We start from the raw sequence: 17,375 nt of genomic DNA, 5'->3' as shown, positions 1-17,375 counted from the left end.
TTCCTAAATCATTTGCTACAATGGTATATGCAAAGTGGTGACTTTTCTGTCACTTAGTCGGTGTCATTTGCAAGTCCTGGTTTAAACTTTCTGTCTTTGTCATGAAATTTTCGGCTTACAGATGTTTGGTTGGTAACACAGCTCCCCTCCAGCGGCGCGTGCTCTGTACCAGGCACGGCTTGCTTTCTACGCATGATCCCTGGAATCTCTGCAGCAGCCCTTAGGGCAGGATTCATCATCCTCATTTACAGCCAGGATTAGTGGTTTAGCCACTTGCCCAGTGACTCAGCCAGGATTCAAACTCCCTCTTTTAGCCACTTTGCAATATTGTCCATCTGCATGATATGTATGTATGTATGTATTTATTGCTTATTTTTTAGAGAGACGGAGACAGAATGCGAGTGGGTTAGGGGCAGAGAGAGAGGGAGACACAGAAGCAGAAGCACGCTCCAGGCTCTGTCAGCACAGAGCCCGACACAGGGCCCGAACCCGCGAGCTGTGACATCATGACCGGAGCCGAAGTCGGACGCTCAACCGACTGAGCCACCCAGACGCCCCGTGCATGATAATAATTTATTATTTTACTATTCCTCACTAACCAGTAATGTCACTTTTTCCAGCTGACCAAGGAGGCTCAAAATGGTCATTCTGACCACAGGTCAGTTACAACATTCCGATGCCTGGCAGGACAAACAGCACCGTGTGTCACCTGCCAGTGTGTGACCAGCCTGGGATCGTTCTTAGATTGAGTTCTGCTTAGTTGAGTTTTTCTTACTGTCCAGTCAGTCCTCGTACTTCGTATTTTTACAGAGTATCCAGTGCTTTTGGTTCTCTGGATCCTCCTGAGAAAAATAACCCCAAACCCAACATATTCTCTAAAAAAATGGATGGATCCAAATGCATATGTGTGATGCAAATGTTAGATGTGTGATATTCTCAGGTTGGGCAAGAAGGGTGTTGACTGTGCGTCTCTGGGACCAGGACCTGTACAAGCTTCCAGAAGGCAGTAACACAGCTACCTCGCAGGCAGCCTCCCCCTGCCGAGACAGAAACCGAATAGTACAACAACATGCCCTGTCTTCCCTTGCCGGGAAACTCCTTTGAGCTGAGGCTCACGTACAAACGACAGGATTGGGTAGGAAGTTGGGCTTTCCAGTCCACAGCAGGATATTTTGCAATTGCAGTGATAATTTTGCAACACGGGCATTTCTGGATCATGGACTTATAAGGTAGTGTTTTGATGCCACTGAGGCCTCTAGGTCAAGAGAAGATCACTAAGCTTCCATTTTTTGAGGTTCCAGTAATTTTTTTTTTTTAATGAAAAAACATGCAAAGAAGATTATAGTCCGCCCACAGAGGGCTCAAACTCAGGAACCATGGGATCGTGACCTGAGCCAAAGTCAGATACTCAACCGACTGAGCCACCCAGGCGCCCCTCTCGGAATGTCTTTACAATGTTTAATTGAGGGGGGGCACCTGGGTGGCTCAGTCAGTTGAGCATCTGACTTCGGCTCAGGTCATGATCTCACAGTTTGCGGGTTCGAGAACCGCGTCAGGCTCTGTGCTGACCGCTTGCTCAGAGCCTGGAGCCTGCTTCAGATTCTGTGTCTCCTCTCTCTGCCCCTCCCCCACTCACACTTTGTCTCACTCTGTTTCTCAAAAATAAATAAGTGTAAAAAAAAAAATTAAAACAAAACAAAAAAACAATGTTTGATTGAGGGGCACCTGGGTGGCTCAGTCGGTTAAGCACCCATCTTCGGCTCAGGTTATGATCTCACAGTTGATGAGTTAGAGCCCCATATCGGGCTTTGCCCTGACAGCTTGGAACCTGTTTCCGATTCTGTGCCTCCCTCTCTCTCTGCCCTTCCCCCACTAGCACTTCATCTCTTTCTCTCTCTCAAAAATAAATAAACATTAAAAACATTTTTAAGGGGCGCCTGGGTTGCTCAGTCGGTTAAGGGTCCGACTTCGGCTCAGGTCATGATCTCGCGGTCCGTGAGTTCGAGCCCCGCGTCGGGCTCTGTGCTGACAGCTGAGAGCCTCGAGCCTGTTTCAGATTCTGTGTCTCCCTCTCTCTGACCCTCCCCCGTTCATGCTCTGTCTCTGTCTCAAAAATAAATAAACGTTAAAAAAAATAAAAAAAAAAAACATTTTTAAAAAGTATTTTATAATTAGCTTTGCCTTCAAGGGGGTATCAGTCCTGCCCCCCCAACCATCATGATAAAGGCTTATGGTATTTAAATATAGTACATATCTGTTATTGAGAAAAAGAACGAACCATTGGCAAGATCATGGAAGAGTGAGTTCCTGTGTTAATACGATGCTGAAAATAATAGATCCCATTGTGACCCAACTCTCCCTACACTCCAGTCTATTAAATTTTAAGGGAGAAATCTGAGACTTTGAGAGGCTAACTTCTCAAGTTCAAAGTGAATTTCCAGGCAATGAACCTCCCATTGAGACACATATTTGTAACTGTGCTTTCTGAGAACAAACTGAGTTCTTTGGCCACCTACAACCTCCCGAGCAGGATGGAAACGGAGAGCAAGCCAGATCCCCAAGGTAGGCTACTGTGGGTGGCCTTGAACTGTGGATGTTGTGCAGTTGTGGTGTCGAATAGTTCCTTGGTTGGTTCACCAATGAGTTTCATTTGCAATATGTTAACGCCCAGTAAGAAGCTTCATAAGGTACAAAGTGCTATACATCATTTATTCTGATTGTTAAATCTATATAGAGGGTAAGAGGGTATTCATTTTATTCTCTACAATTTTTTTTTTGTAGACATTTTACAATTTAAAACATTGAAAAAAATTTGTTCTGACAATACTTTTAGGGACCCTACTAGGAGGCTGGCTGTGGGCGTACAGTCCCTGACCGTCAAAGGCTTACAGGTTAGTGAAGAGAAAAACCCAGTTGCCTAGAAGGCAACTGCTCTCCCTTCTTTGGCATCCTTTGAGGTTTGGTTTACATTATCCTGCCCTCACTCCCACCTCCCTGTCTCCTTACCGCCTCCCACCCCACCCCCCTCCCCGCGGCCAAGCTGCCCCGAGTGCTGCTTCGGTCATTCAGCACCTTGTATTGAAACTGTCGTTGAGTCTCCAATGTGCACAAAGTAGTGGGGGAAAAAACGGGACTCCGAGATCTAGGACCTGTGTGACCGGGGGCCAGTTATTCGACTTCTCTGAGCTGGTCTCCTCTAAGTCAAATGGGTGGTTTGGGAATTTCAGTGAGATAATGTATGCAAAAGAGCCTGGCACCGTGAGTCAGTATCACCTTCCTTCAGCGCCGGGCTTGTCGTGGTTGGCGTCCGAGGGGCGGACGGAAGATCCCCGTCCCCGAACAGCCATCACCTCCGAGACCCCCTCCGCCCACGGCGCGCGGTTCCCGCGGCCGCACTCACTTCGGCGCGTGGGGGCAGGAAGACCCCGCTCCGCGGGTCTCCCGCCCGGCAGCAACCCCGTGGGAGAATCGCTCCCAGGGGAGGCTGCTCGGGCAGCACGGGGTGGTGTACGGGAAGAGCAGCCCGAGGATAAAAGGGAAGTGTCGGCTCCAGGCGCTGGGAGCGACAACCACACCGCACGCGGTCTCCGCCGTGGCCGCGAGGGCTCGACCCGAGGGAGGGAGAGCGGGAGCAGACGCGACCCGCCCAGGGGGCTGGCGCCCCACGGGCCGCGCGGTCACGGCCCGGGTCTCCCGCGCCGGGCCGGCGTGCCCTAAACTGCGTCTCCCAGGGGGCTCCGGGGGTATGCAACGCCAATCGGAGGGCGGGCGGGTGGGCTCACGGGGCCTACGTCCCCCAGGGGGCTCTGGGGCACGGCGCCGTGGTCGGGATTGGCGGCCTCCGCAGCCTATACCTGCGTCTGCCCGTAGCGGCCCGCGCCGAGCGCCAAGGAGGCGCGGCGGTCGCCGCTGGTATCCCCTGCGCGACGCCGAGAAGTGGCAGTGGTCGCGGTCCACGGTGGCCCGAGGTTGGCGGACGTGGGTGCGCGGGGGCTGCGCCGCGGCCTTTGCTTCCCCCAGCCCTCCGCTCTGTAAGAGCCTGTAGACCTCGTTCACTCGTGTTTACGGCAAGTATTTACCGAGTGCCCACTGCCGAGGACGGGCAGGTCGTGGGGCACCCTTGCCCCGGGCCCTTGTCTCCTGGCTTCCAGAGAGGGGAGAAAACCGTCGTTTTCTGGTCCTGAGGGGAGCATTGAAAGAAATGGGTCACTCAGCCCATCGCCAGCACTGCCGTTCTGTTGGTTTTCAAACAGCAAGACCCCTAGGGTAGAGATTCTTAAACCCTTCTATATCATTTTGAAAAATGTAGGGAAGTGCTGTGAGCCGTAGAGATAATGGTTTTGTTCAGGAAAACACCAGCACCTGCAGTTTCGTGTGTCATTTCAGGGGGTTCATGGAGTTCCTGAAGTCCACCTGGGGGAACCTAGTAGGGACCTCTAGCCATAGATGCTCACGTCAGTCGAAGCGCCCGTACTTTTTCATTGTCTTACATATTTCACCTTCAAGAAAGATCTTTGGTCCGCGTATACTGCAGGAGAATCGAGGGAGGAACACTCCACTAGGTGTATCTGTATTTCTAGTTCCAACATTCTATTTGTTTAAGTCCTTCCCATCAAGACTACTTCCTAGTCTCAGGTTAAGCATAACCAGACTGTCACCTGCATGGTAGTGTTGTTACGGAAACTGGTCCGGATCACCCAGCAGAAGAACCAAGCGGCACTGGGAGATCTTGGAAGGCAGGAGGTTTATTTTACACTGGTGGGCTCAGAGGAGATCGTTCTCCAGAGGTCTGAGTCCTGAGCTTAAGCAGCGGGGACAACTTATAGTCTGTTTGAGCACCGCAAGCGGGGTGGGAAAAAAACCCCAGAACAGGAGTCTTGTGGCAGGGACTGGAATTCCCCTATCAGTCCTGTTGGCCGTCTTATAACAGATTTCCCCCTATCATTCCCCCCTTTGATGCCCCTTTAAACGGATATAGGCCGTATTAGAGGGCATCATCTTTATTTATTTCGGGCTGGTCCTTTCTCTCAGTTCCCTGACTTTGGTTGTGACTGTTCCTGACTGGTTTATAAAGTAACATCATTTTTCTCTGAGGAAGATGCAGGTGCCCCTTTTCTTGGCAGTGAGGAGGTCAAGTGCCCGTCTGTTCTGGAGGGCAACTCCTGCCAGGGAACTTATTTGGCTCTGTAGGGACACTAGGGAGTTGGCCACTCGTTAGTCCCACACAAGAGCCTATGTCCCTATCCCCGTGGCTATCACTGCCCCTAGGAGGAGGGGTAGTAACACTGCTCGTTTAGCCCAAGCCTTAAGACTGAAGGGTAATCTAAGCACCAACTTTTATCTTGAGAATCTTTTAATCTCTTTTTCCTGAAGCTTGAGGCATATACTTTAGTGCAAACACTTCCCCCAAATGGCACTGGCAACCTTACTCGCAGGGAAACCAGCAGACTGAAAGAGGTTACACCACATTTAAGCTTTTAAACCCCCCAGATTCTTCCACAGTGGGGCCCAGATTAGAGGCAATCAAAACCAACAAAACATCCTATCCATAAGAGGAAGGTGATTGCGGACAGGAACCTCTCACTGTTTCCCCAGCTTTCTGGGGCAGCCTCTGCCAATCTGATGGCAAGGAGTAAGAACAGTCTATTTATTTTATAGGACTGGTGAGTCCTCAAGCTTCTGCCCTGCATAGACCAGCCAGCTTCCAGGGTGTGGCTGGAGCAGGGCTGAAGATCGGACTTGGGTCATTCTTCCAAGTCTGAGGCTCCTCGGGATTGGTCCTCTTGACTCTGGAGTGGTGGGCCCGTGGAGTGATAGCTGTGACCCTGAGGGCAGTGGGGGTGGCCAGAATAACAGTATGAGGCCCAGTCCACTGTGGTTTGAGAGGATCTTTTTTCCAGTCTTTGACCTAGAGTGAGTCCCTCGGTGAGAAGTGATGTACAGGGGATCCTAAAGAGATTGGTGCTTTCTCGAGGGTATCGTTGAAACTCATGTAGGGTGGCCCCTAACGCTTGAAGTTGTTTTCTTATTTCCTTTCTGGGAGGCTCCCTAACATGGAGGGGGCCTTCCATATATTAGTTCAAAAGGGGACAAACCTTGAGTTCCTGGTGTGCAATGGACATGCAGGAGGGCCAGGGGCAACAGGTCCGGCCATGGGAGGTCTGTTTCCTGGCAGAACTTGGCTAAGGTTCCCTTGAGGGTGAGATTCATTCGCCCTACTTTCCCTGAGCTTTGAGGCCGGTAAGCATTGTAAAGCTTTGAGGGAGCTGGTTAAAGTTTGTATAATGTCCACAGGTCCATTTTCACCGTGGATTGTGGCCGGCAGGCCGAACCGGGGGACAATTTCTTCTTTGAACTCCTGGTGGGGGTCGCGGCGCGGATAAGGGAGGGAGCTGTGTCTACCTCCTTATTAGCTGCCACCTTGGCTCCTTTGCTAGACGATTTCCTCGTGCTGTAGGGTCGTCTCCCTTCTGGTGTCCTTTGCAGTGTAGAACTGTAACTTCTTTTGGAAGCCAGACGGCCTCGAGGAGCTTTAGTGTTTCCTCCTTGTTTTTGATCGCCTTCTCCGCCGTGGTGAGGAGGCCCCTGTCTTTGTAGATTGCCCCATGTATGTGTACAGTAGCAAAGGTGTACCGGGAGTCCGTTGACTCGCTTGTCCTTGCTAATGGCGAGAGCTTGGATTAAGGCATGTCACCGCATACCCTGCCTTTCGAACGCCCTCTGTGATGAAACTGCCACCGTCCCTGAACAAGGTGAGGCCTGGGTTCTCTAGGGCCTGGTCACGCAGATACGGGCGGCTTGCGAAAACTTTCTTGGTCACCTCAGAGCAGTCACGATCTGGTTTCTCTTTCTCGGAAGGTAGGAAGGTTGTGCGGTTCAGCGTCCACACTGTTTTAAGAGTGACCCGTGGATTCCTGCAGAGGAGCCCCTCCTATTGTGCTAGCTGGGAGTTGGAGAGGCGTGAGAGATGTGACAGCATGGGGAGCCTTAGTTCTTGTCCCAGGGTGAGTTTCTCTGCCTCCTTAATGAGCAGAACTGTGGCCGCTTGTGCCCTAAGGCATAGTGGCCATCCGCTGCCCCTGGGCCCATCCTCTTCGACAGGGCCAACAGTCTGTGTGAGAACCCTGAGGATGACCTTTTCCTTCTCATGCACAAAGAGAATAAAGGCTTTTCTATATTCGGCAGGCCAAGGGCTGGTTCCTACCCCAAGGCGGCCTTTGTCTCTAGGAAGACAGCTTTGGCCTCCTCTGCCAGACAGGGCATTCTCGATCTGGCCCTAACAGGAGATCATAGAGAGATCTTGCTACTACTGAGAATCTGGGAATCTGGACTCGGCAGAATCCCGCAGCCCCCAGGAATTCTTGTAGCCCCCTCTTAGTTTGTGTCTGGGGTAGGGAAGTGATGACCTTCTTTTTCTCCAGCTCTAGAGCTCTCTTTCCATGATACCTGATACCCTGAGGTCGACAGAAGTTGGAGGAGGGCCCTGTGCCCTCTGTACAATTCTCTTGGGTATTGCTGGCAAGGAGGAGCTCTTCCGCATACTGGAGAAGGGTGCAGTGTGTGGCCTCCCTTTGAAAGCCAGCGAGGTCTCTGGCCAGTGCCTCCCCAAAGAGGGCAGGCGAGTTTTTTAAACCCTTGTGGGAGGCACCTCCAAGTCATTTGCATCTGACGCCCTGTGTCTGCTTCGTCCGCTTGAAGGCAAACAAGGGTTGGCTTGGGGGGGGGGGGGGCAGGCGGAGGCAGAAGAAGACATCCTTTAAGTCTAGGCAGGTAAACCATCTGGCAGAGCCTGGAATCTGGCCGAAGAGGGTGTATGGCTTCGGGACCACTGCGTGCAAGGAGACGGTCACTTCTTGAACTGGGTGGATACCCTCCTCCCAGCTTCTCGACTGGCAAAAGTGGGGTGTTCCAGGTTGATTGGCATTCAGCCAGCATGCCTGCTTCTTTGAGTCTTGTCAGGTGTTCTTGGATGCCTGCCCTTGCCTCTTGTGGGAGGGGGTATTGCCGCTGTCTCTGCGGTCGAGCCCCTGGGATTAGTTCTACAATGACAGGGGCCGGTGGTGGGCAAGTCGGTGGGGGGGGGGGGGCGGCGGGGGTTGTCCTAGGCCCATACAGTGGAGAGGGCAGTCCTGAATTCAGGTGGGCTGCTCGGTTGGGCCTGGGCACAGGAGAACCTCTATTTTTTAATTCAGTTGGAGGCTGGTGCGTCTTTTGGCCCAAAGGTTATTTGGGCCCCCAGCTTTGAGAGTATATCCTGGCCGAGAGGGATAGGGCACTCAGGTAGGTAGAGGAACTCGTGCCGTACCGTGTGGCCCCCGAGTTTACATAAAAGTCATAGTTTGGTCCCCTACTTTTATTTTGGCTGTGGGCTCGTGGGGGCCGAGAAGAAGTGAGCCTGGTCCCCCTCAATCTGAATCTCTTCCTGCCAGGCCTATGAAGTCTTTTTTGCAGGGTTCTTGTGCATATCGGTTGGGTTTCAAGGGCCTTTACCTGGTTGGGACATTTATTCTTTTAATGTCCTTTTTCTTTGCAGTGGGCACATTGATCCCTTGCTAAGGAGGTTTTGGGCTTCCCCCTTTTGGCAGCTGGACCTTCCCTGTCCTTTTGTTGTGGCTCTCTTGTGCCTCGAGGTCAAATGGGTGTAAGCCTCGAGTAGGCTCTCACAATAATCCCCAGGGGATTCCCCTTGGGCTGGGCAGACTCACAGGCTTCTTAGCCCTTGCTCGGATCCCCCGGAGGAGAGCCTCTTGGTACCGGTGGCTGTGGACCGGCACCTGGAGAGTGCTGTGCCTGGCCGAGGGCGCAGTCCGGCCACTGATCCAAGGGAGAGAAGATCTGCTGGGTCCAGAGGTGGTGGGGAGACCGAAGGCGGCGGAGTATCGGGAACCGGGAGGTTCATATGGTGGGGGCAAGATTGGTTCTTCCTCTGGATCGCCAGTGAGACCTTGTGGAGGTTGGGACTTCTGTTGACCTTCCTTGAGCTACTTTGTCGAGGTGACGAAGACCCTAGCCTGTCCCTGTTTGTTGCAGGTAGATCACACGCAAGGGGGAAGGGTTTGGGCAGTCTCTAACGAGGACTCGATATATGGGAGCTGATCAGGGTACCCTGGGTCTCTGGCGACAACATGCCAGATGTGGCGGACCGTTGGGACATCCAAGGTTCCCTCTGAGGGCCATCCTGCACCAACTCACATGAGGTCCTTAACTTGCCGGTGGTTATATTAATTCCATAGTCTCCTGAAAACACCTTTTTTTCTCTGTCCCGCCCCCATAATGTTCCCATGAGACAGAGGTGTAAGGGTGCCCCCTCTAATGAGGAGACCAGTCAGATGCCTGTCTGGCCGTGTCCCGAAGGAACCTGGGTGACACTTAGCTGTAGCAGTCTCAGCTTTGTGACTTACGATCGGAAAGTATTCCGATGCCGGCACACACTGTGTGCTGTTCACCATGGAATTGCAGATGGGTCCACTCAGACTCCGTGGGCTTTTGGGGACCTTACGGGTGCCCGCCCGTGGAGCCACAGAATCGAACTCAGCAGGCAAGCCAGACCGAGTCGCACATTCACACTCACGTACACACCAGAGGTTGCTACATTCCCTCCCACAGAATGTCTCCCTGTGAGACCCCTGAGGTCTCCGGGGAATGATCAGGTTCCCCTTCCACCACTATGGGTGGGCTGGACAGGACAGAATTGGGTCCCAGGCCTTCCGGTATTCGACCTTGGGTCCAGGGCCTCACCTGCTAAGTCTCCTCGAGTCCGGCAGGAATGGCAGAGCAGGCTGGCCCGAGGCTACCGAGCGGGAGACTGCCGAAATCCAGTGAGGGTGCGCCTTCTCCCTTGCGGCTCCTCGTTCCGTCACCGCCTCTCCATTTTCCCAAACCGGTGGCAACAGTGGGCCAGCGCGGTTGGGTTTCCCCGTCGGGGAACCAAATGTTACATAACCTGGTCTGGATCACCAGCGGAAGAACCAAGCGGCACTTGGAGATCTTGGAAGGCGGGAGGTTTATTTTACACCGGCAGGCTCAGAGGAGATCATTCTCCCGAGCATCAGCAGCGGGGACAATTTATAGTCTGTTGGAGCGGGGCAAGCGGGGTGGGAAGAAGAACCCAGAAGGAGAGTCTTCGGGCAAGGTCTGGAATTCCCCTGTGAGTCCTGTCGGCCGTCTAGTGACAGATTTTCCCCTATCAGTGTGAGGGACACCTTCTTACTCAAATCCTTGTCAACCTTGTGGAACATTCCCTTGCCTGCCACGCTTGGCAGTTAGTTAGAAGCCATGAACAACCTGATGCCTATCACCAGACCACTGGCCGAGTAAATTTCGGTGAACCTGTTCCATGGACTGCGCTGCATCTGTTGGAAATGTGCCGTGGTTTTCCACGTGCTGATGTGCAGAGATGGTCACTACAGAACTTGAATAAAAGCGTGTTTATGGTACAATATGGCACTATAATCCCACGTTTGTAAAAAGTGTGAAAAGTATTTTCAAAATTCCAGTATCTGAAGGGAGACAAGAAATAACACGGCACCTGTAGAAAGTAGAATTAGAGACAGGGGCTGTGGTTTTCACTCTGTGCTCCGTACATTTTTGTGGTTTTCAATGAACATTTAAACTTTTTGTGACGCTTGAAACATAGTCCGTAAATATATTCAACATGGGGCTTGAACTCATGACCCTGAGATTGAGAGTTGCATGCTCTTAGGACTGGGCCAGCCAGGTGCCCCTGCTCATTATTCTTTATAACAAAAACTTAAATAAAACCTCATTAACTGGAACGCTTTTTTTTCATTGCAGTGCAGGGGAGTAGGAAAAGGATTTTGAAAATGCAGACTGTGCCCACAGAGAAACACATATGTGAGATTTTCAAATAATATGTGAGGTTTGCCAATACTGGAGAAACAGAACAGACCTGCCTCTGAAGTTAAACACACAGCACAGACCTACCTCTAAACTTAAACACACACACACGCACACACATGCTGCAGGCATCAAGTTGACGCAGATGCAGACTTACGGCCTCAAGCCTTGACTCCCTTGATGTCACACAACAGAAGCCACAATTTAAAAAAATTTGAGCTGAAATGACGGTAAGGCCACTTGCCCAGGAAGGTCTTAGTATTTGCACAACAGCCTTCACACAGGGCGTGACCTAGCTGTGCATCCCCAAGCTCACGTGGCACTTCTGCTTCCTGGAGGGGGTGCCCTCGCACGTGGTCTCTGGGGCTGGCGGTAGAAGCACAGTGGACACTCCCCTCCCACCCCCCACCCCAGGACCATCTGCAGAAGACAGCAGTTAGAAACAGTTCTTAATGCTTCAGGCAGTAGTTAGGAGAAAACAACCTTGTAAGTCAAAGCTAAAATCAGACATCAAAGACCACACAGAACATTTTCCAAGATTGATCTAGTGGTGGCAGGAGGGTATCAAAACACCAAAAATCATAGCTTTGGAACTGCCATGGGTGACACTTAACGGTTGAAGCTAACGTATATTAGCACTAAATTTATGCGTGATGTAAGAATCCTGTGAGTGCCTCATATGCCTTCATGGCACAGGCTCCAGGGCCAGACTGCCTCAGTGAGAATACAGTGCCTACCGTTAACCAGCTGTGTGGCCCTGGCTGAGTGATGTGCCTACCCACTTATTCAGCCTTGAAAAAGAAGGAAATTCTGATACATGCTATAGCATGGATAAATCTAGAAAGCATTATGCTAAATGAAGTAAGCCGGACACAAAAGAGCAAACGTATGATTGTACCTATATGATGTACCTAGAATATTCAAGTTCGTAGAGACAGAAGGTAGAGTAGTCATGATCAGGGCCTGGGAGGGGAGGGGAGTAGAGGGTTATTTAGTGCTTAGACTTTCCGTCCAGGATGATGAAAAAGTTCTGGAGATGAGTGCTGGTGATGGTTGTACAATAATGTGAACGTACTTCATGCCACTGAATTGTACACTTAACAGTAGTTAAAATGGTAAATTTGAGGTTACGTTCTACCACCCCAAAAGCCTAAAAAATGCGCATACCCGTTGATTCAGTTATTCTATGTCTAGGACTATCCTAAAGAAATTACTGGATGTATGCAAAGTCGCACTACAAGATGTCCCTCACAGAATTGTTCGTGAAACCAAGAATTGAAAACAACCTAAATGTCTACCAGTAGAAGAGAGAGTAAGTACAAGTGTCGTATGCCCATCCTGTGGCATACCGTGCATCTGATAAGAGTACGCAAGGCCTGTGCATCTTGATTCACGCGCACTGTTATTTTAAAAAACTGGGAAAATGTGTATCGCATCATACGTACACATAACAAGTACATATACATGCGTAAACACGTCAGGAAATGGGTAGGATGTACAGCCAGCTGTTACCTATAAAAAGGAGAAAAAGTGACATGAGGGGGTGATGGAAAAGTTTCCCCATTTTCCCCATCTATATTCTTTGAATCTTGTACAGTGACTGTTTATTTATGTACTACTGTGGTTCTGGTTATGTATTGTTGCATAACCAACACCCCAGAAGTTAGTGGTGTAAAAACAGCCTTTCTCCTCTCACAATTTTGTGGTCAGGGTTTTGAGCAGGGCACAACAGGGACAACTCATGTCTGCTCCATGACTGGAGCTTCAGCTGGGGTGGCTCCCATGTCCAGAGATTGCTGGAAAGGAATGGGACGCTTGACTGGGATTATGTGTCTGTGGCTTCGGTACTGGCTGTCTGCTGGTGACTCCTTGGTGCTTGCCCCCCTTGTGTCTGCTGGGACTGGAATATCCAAGTGACTTCTTCACCTGCATGTGGCGTGCCTGCGCTGGGCTGTCTGGAACAGGTAGATTGCTGCACGTCCGTCTCTGTCCGTGTGCATAGCTTGGGCTTCCTCATGGCGTGGCGGTCTCAAGATAATCAGCCTTCTTAAATGGCGGCTGGTGTTCTCAGAGGTAGCATTCCAGGAAGCCCCAGGTGGTGGCTTCAAGACTTCTCAGATAGGCCCAGAAGGTCATGTCCACTTTGTTCTGTTGCCCAAGCTTGTCACCAAGGCCAGTCTAGGCACCCCTTGTCAATAAGTAATAAGGAATTTGCGGCCATTTTTAGCCTACCACACTTAACGTGATGTTAAAAGACTTTCAACAGGAAATTCAACCTGACCCATGATTTATAGTGACCTTCATTAAAGCAGAGCACACCCACCCCTTTTGTTTCTTTTACCAGTCACTGCAAACGGAGTCTCTTTGGAAATCTTCTACTGGGCCTGTTGCTTCCTTCCAAGTTTCTTATGCCATTCCTCAAATTAATGTCCAGGCCAGTGGTTTTCATCTCTGGCAGCACATTAGAGTCATCTGGAGAGCTTTAAAAAATCTTGATGTCCAGACCAAATACATCAGAATCTCCAGGGGCTGGCACCCAGGTGCTGTGGTCTGAAAGTTTGTGTCTTCTCAAAATTCCTGTGTTGAAATCCTAATGCCTGGTGTGATGGGATTAGATGGTGGGACCTTTGGAGTTTCTTGGGTCGTGAGGGTGGATCCCTCATTAATGGGATTAAGCCTCTTAGAGACCCCACAGAGCTCCCAAGCCCCCTCTACCCTGTGAGTACCAAAGGTCAGCAGTCTGCAACCCAGAAGAGGGCACTCCCCTGACCATACCGGCACCCTGATCTGCGGCTTCCAGCCTCCAGAACCATGGCAAATAAATTCTGGGGGGTGCCTGGCCGTCTCAGTCAGTGGAGCATGGAGACTCTTGATCTTGGGGTTATGAGTCTGAGCCCCACATTAGGCATCGAGATTATTTAAAATAAAATCTTTTTAAAAAAAGAAAGAAATTCCTGTTGTTTATAACCCACCCAGGCTGTAACATTTTGTTATAGCAGCCCAAATGGACTAAGACAGCGGGTCTCAGAAGTTTTTAATTTTTTTTAATGTTTATTTATTTTTGAGAGAGAGCGTGTGCGCACAAGCACCAGCGAGCAAGCGGGGGAGGGGCAGAGAGAGAGGGAGACACAATCCGAAGCAGGCTCCAGGCTCTGAGCTGTCAGCACAGAGCCCGACGTGGGGCTCGAACTCACGAACTGTGAGATCATGACCTGAACCGAAGTCGGACGCTTAACTGACTGATACCCAGGCGCCCCCTCGGGTGTTAGAAGTTTTTAAAGCTCTGCAGATGAATCCATTGTTTACAAGAATCGGAACCACTGGTCTAGACTGTGAGTAACTGACCCGGCACCAGCGGTTTCAGAAGCGGCTGCTTAGCACTTGTCAGCCAGCAGTCCTCGTCGGCAAAGCGATGGGTTGGCTGTACGCACCTGGTCATGGAATTGCGAGAAGCTTTGGCTGATAGTGAGCCTGCGTCCTCCCTTTCCAGGGCTGAGCGCTGTGCGCCACGGAGCCCGCTCGAGCTCTGCATCTTTCACCCTCTGGCCACAGCCAGCTCCGAGGATGAAACGTCTTGGTGAGCGGCTTCTGTCTGTGCTGGGTCTGATGCTTACTCTCTAAGTCCTCTGCCCAGGGACCTTGTTGAACAAAACGGTTGTAAGGACAGAAAGCACGGCACTTTCTGAAATAGCTTCAGTCCCACAGGCTGCCTGCTTGCTTCCCAGGGGAAGCTCTACGCTGTTGGAGCTGCCTGATGGAACTGCAGAGGGAACTTGCAGACCCTGAGTTCCCGGGAGGAGACAGAAGGGAGCCTTTGAGAAGTACAAGTCTCGTGTGAATGGCTCGTCTGTCTGCCAGGAGGGTCTTGAGGAAAAAAAATACAAAGGCCTGAGGGGTACTCCCAGCATCGCAGAGCAGGCGGGGTGGACAGGAAGCTGTGCCAGGGCCAGGACCCCGGGTCCCCACCTCTCGCGTTCCCTGCCGCCCTCCCCGCAGCAGAACCTGCAGCTTTCTTTCTTCCCTTTGTTGTTGGAAGAGACTTCTTCTTGTGGCTGGAGCGCACACCCTGCTTCAAACCAACAGCCAGAGATTGGCTGGAATAACCTTGGGAGATAGATAGATTTTTAATAACACAGAACATGAATACCGACGTCACCATCCCCCATAATTAACAAACGTGATGTCTACTTGCTTGATTTTGTTATTTCTATTTTGTGAGAAGGCACCTCCGGACTGTTCACGTGTTGAGAGCCTACATGTGGTGCCCTGAGGCAGCCAGACTACTTCCGTGGGCTTCTCGAGCTCATTCCTCTAGTCAACCAGGTTGGCGGGGGGCCCTCTAGCATTTGGACAACCCCGAGAGAAACCTTGAAGAGGAGGGACTCCATCCTGCCCAGGGGGAACTATATTGTCCCAGGAGATAAGGCAGTGGAAGGGTGCCCCATCCCCGAGCACACGGTGAGGGGCCACTAGTTCTTTCCTGCTGGCCTCCACTCTCCCTGCCCCCCAGGCAAGGGCCCCCATTTGGGAGAGATGAAAGAGTTTGTACGGAATGCAAAGTAGGCATGGACAGGCCTCTCGGGGGCCATTTGGTAAGGTCTCACCTTCATGAAAGGTCTCACCCTTTTAAGTTCTTCCCACCAAAACACCTAGTTGTGTTCTTGTGTTGGATGTTAAAGATGCTAGATGCAAGCACGTAAACTATACCACACTTTTTATAATATTTAATTTTCTAGGAGCCTTAAAAAATGCGGGGGGATAGGCTTTGCTAGACCTCTAAGAAGTCCTGTCTGACCAACTGGAAAAGACAGGTTGGACCTGTCTCATTCTGGGGATAGAAAAATCCCCCATCTCTGGTGTTCAAACACCCAGACTTGGGGGCTGACGGAACTGATCCTAAGTGCTGAGGAGAGGCAAGAGCTGAGCTCCCCTTTCCACGTTGTTCTCCATCTTCAGCGGGCCCTTGGGGAGAGGAAGCACGGAGCTGGGCCTGGAAGCTTAAGTCTGAGCTGTGGGTGTTTCTGAGATTATTCTGCCCAGATAACTAGGCTAGGAGAGAGAGAGGATTTCAGGACAAGTACTCATTTCAGAATTAAAGATCACAGAGTTTCCAGGAGGGCCCTTTGGACCTTTCTTGAGGAACGTGAAGGTGACTGCAGGTGCGGGAGGGCCAGGTGTACTGTCTCTTGCCACTCCCCTCCCATGTTGTGAGCCCCTTGGCCTAGTCACCAGTCTCTTCCCTGATTTCCTTGATTTTAGCCTAGACAACACACTGTGAAAGAATCCCTGCAGATTCTGGAAGGTCACAATCGAAAAAATCTTAACGTGGTCCCTGCAGGGTTTTTTCTGCTTTCTAGAAGATAAACAGCTATGGCATCTTTGGGAAGACAACTTGGCTGGAGTAAGGGATGAGGCCTCTCCAAGGCCCTTTGGCCTCCTGTTCTCACTGCTACCTTTAATACCTAGGGAGCTGTTAACAATTGCTATATAAAGTCCCTAGAATGTTTTTGTTTGCTTTTACAACCTCTTAACAAGGGAAGAGGAAGTTCAAAAAAAAAAAAAAACCACACACAGGGAGGCAGAATGGGAAGCCACCCAAACTCCTCCATCTCACTTCCCCTTCACATAAGCACAAGGGTGCTTCCAAAGATCCAAAAATACTTGAGAGGTCCAAGAGTACATTTATGTCCTACAAATAGAACCTTCTTGTCTAGGGCTTTGGGGACACTTAACAAGCCTTTTCTATAGGAAAACCTATATGAACTTTTCAAAGCAGAGTAGAATGAACCTCTTGTTCTAATCAATGCAGAAAAAAATCTTGGCGGGGGAGGCGGTGCTGAGAGAGCGCACACACGAGCAGAGGCAGGGCAGAGAGAGGGAGAGAGAGAGAGAGAGAGAGAGAGAGAGAGAGAGAGAGAGGGAATCCCAGGCAGGCTCCACACTGACAGTGCAGACCCTGACATGGGGCTAGATCTCACAAACCTTGAGATCATGACCTGAGCCAAAATCAAGACTCAGATGCTTCCCCAATTGAGCCGCCCAGGCGCCCCCTGAAATTTGTTTTAAGAGGAAAATTTTCTTGACCAGTTGACCAACTCTTGGCTTAAAGGGGAAGTAAAATAAAAACTGCAATGACAAGCTATTTTGAAATGTTCGATAGAGAATGTTGTATATAAAAATTATGGGAAATAAAGCTGTACTTTGAGGAAAACTCATAGCCTTAAATGCCTTTATCATTAAACAGAGATTAGAAATAAAATACACTGATATTTATTGTTCTCTACCCTGTAAGACCCAGTCATGTGTGTGATGTTGATGTAGGTATATCAGGAGAGCAGAAGAGGACACAGGTCAGAACAGGATTATAACTAAGCCTCCCAGCTAAGTCAACTGTGTTTGGTGCTAAAAAGAAGTTCTAAACAAAGTACCCTGGGAGCCCAGAAGAAAGTTATTCTCACTTGCGGTGAGAGCCAGAGTCAGCTGTTCAGGGCCTGTGTCACAAAGATCTTTAAAGCTTT

At 50.6% G+C, this 17,375-nt stretch overlaps 1 protein-coding gene across 3 annotated transcripts in view; it reads left to right on the top strand.

Annotated features, from left to right (window-relative positions):
- Positions 1-17,375, top strand: part of ZNF263 (zinc finger protein 263) — a 49,887-nt gene that overhangs the window by 19,881 nt on the left and 12,631 nt on the right. For 2 of the 3 annotated variants that reach the window (XM_042922353.1, XM_042922355.1), the window contains 3 exons: positions 2,431-2,562; positions 2,834-2,891; positions 10,795-12,169. The gene's annotated coding sequence lies outside the window, so the exon portion shown is untranslated. The remainder of the gene's footprint in view (positions 1-2,430; positions 2,563-2,833; positions 2,892-10,794; positions 12,170-17,375) is intronic. The other variant, XM_042922354.1, reaches the window with a different exon arrangement.

Source organism: Panthera leo, chromosome E3 (genome assembly GCF_018350215.1).
Source record: "Panthera leo isolate Ple1 chromosome E3, P.leo_Ple1_pat1.1, whole genome shotgun sequence".
Classification (NCBI taxonomy): Eukaryota; Metazoa; Chordata; class Mammalia; order Carnivora; family Felidae; genus Panthera; species Panthera leo.
The sequence above is the reverse complement of the archived record's forward strand: the minus strand, read 5'-3'. Positions and strand labels throughout refer to the sequence as shown.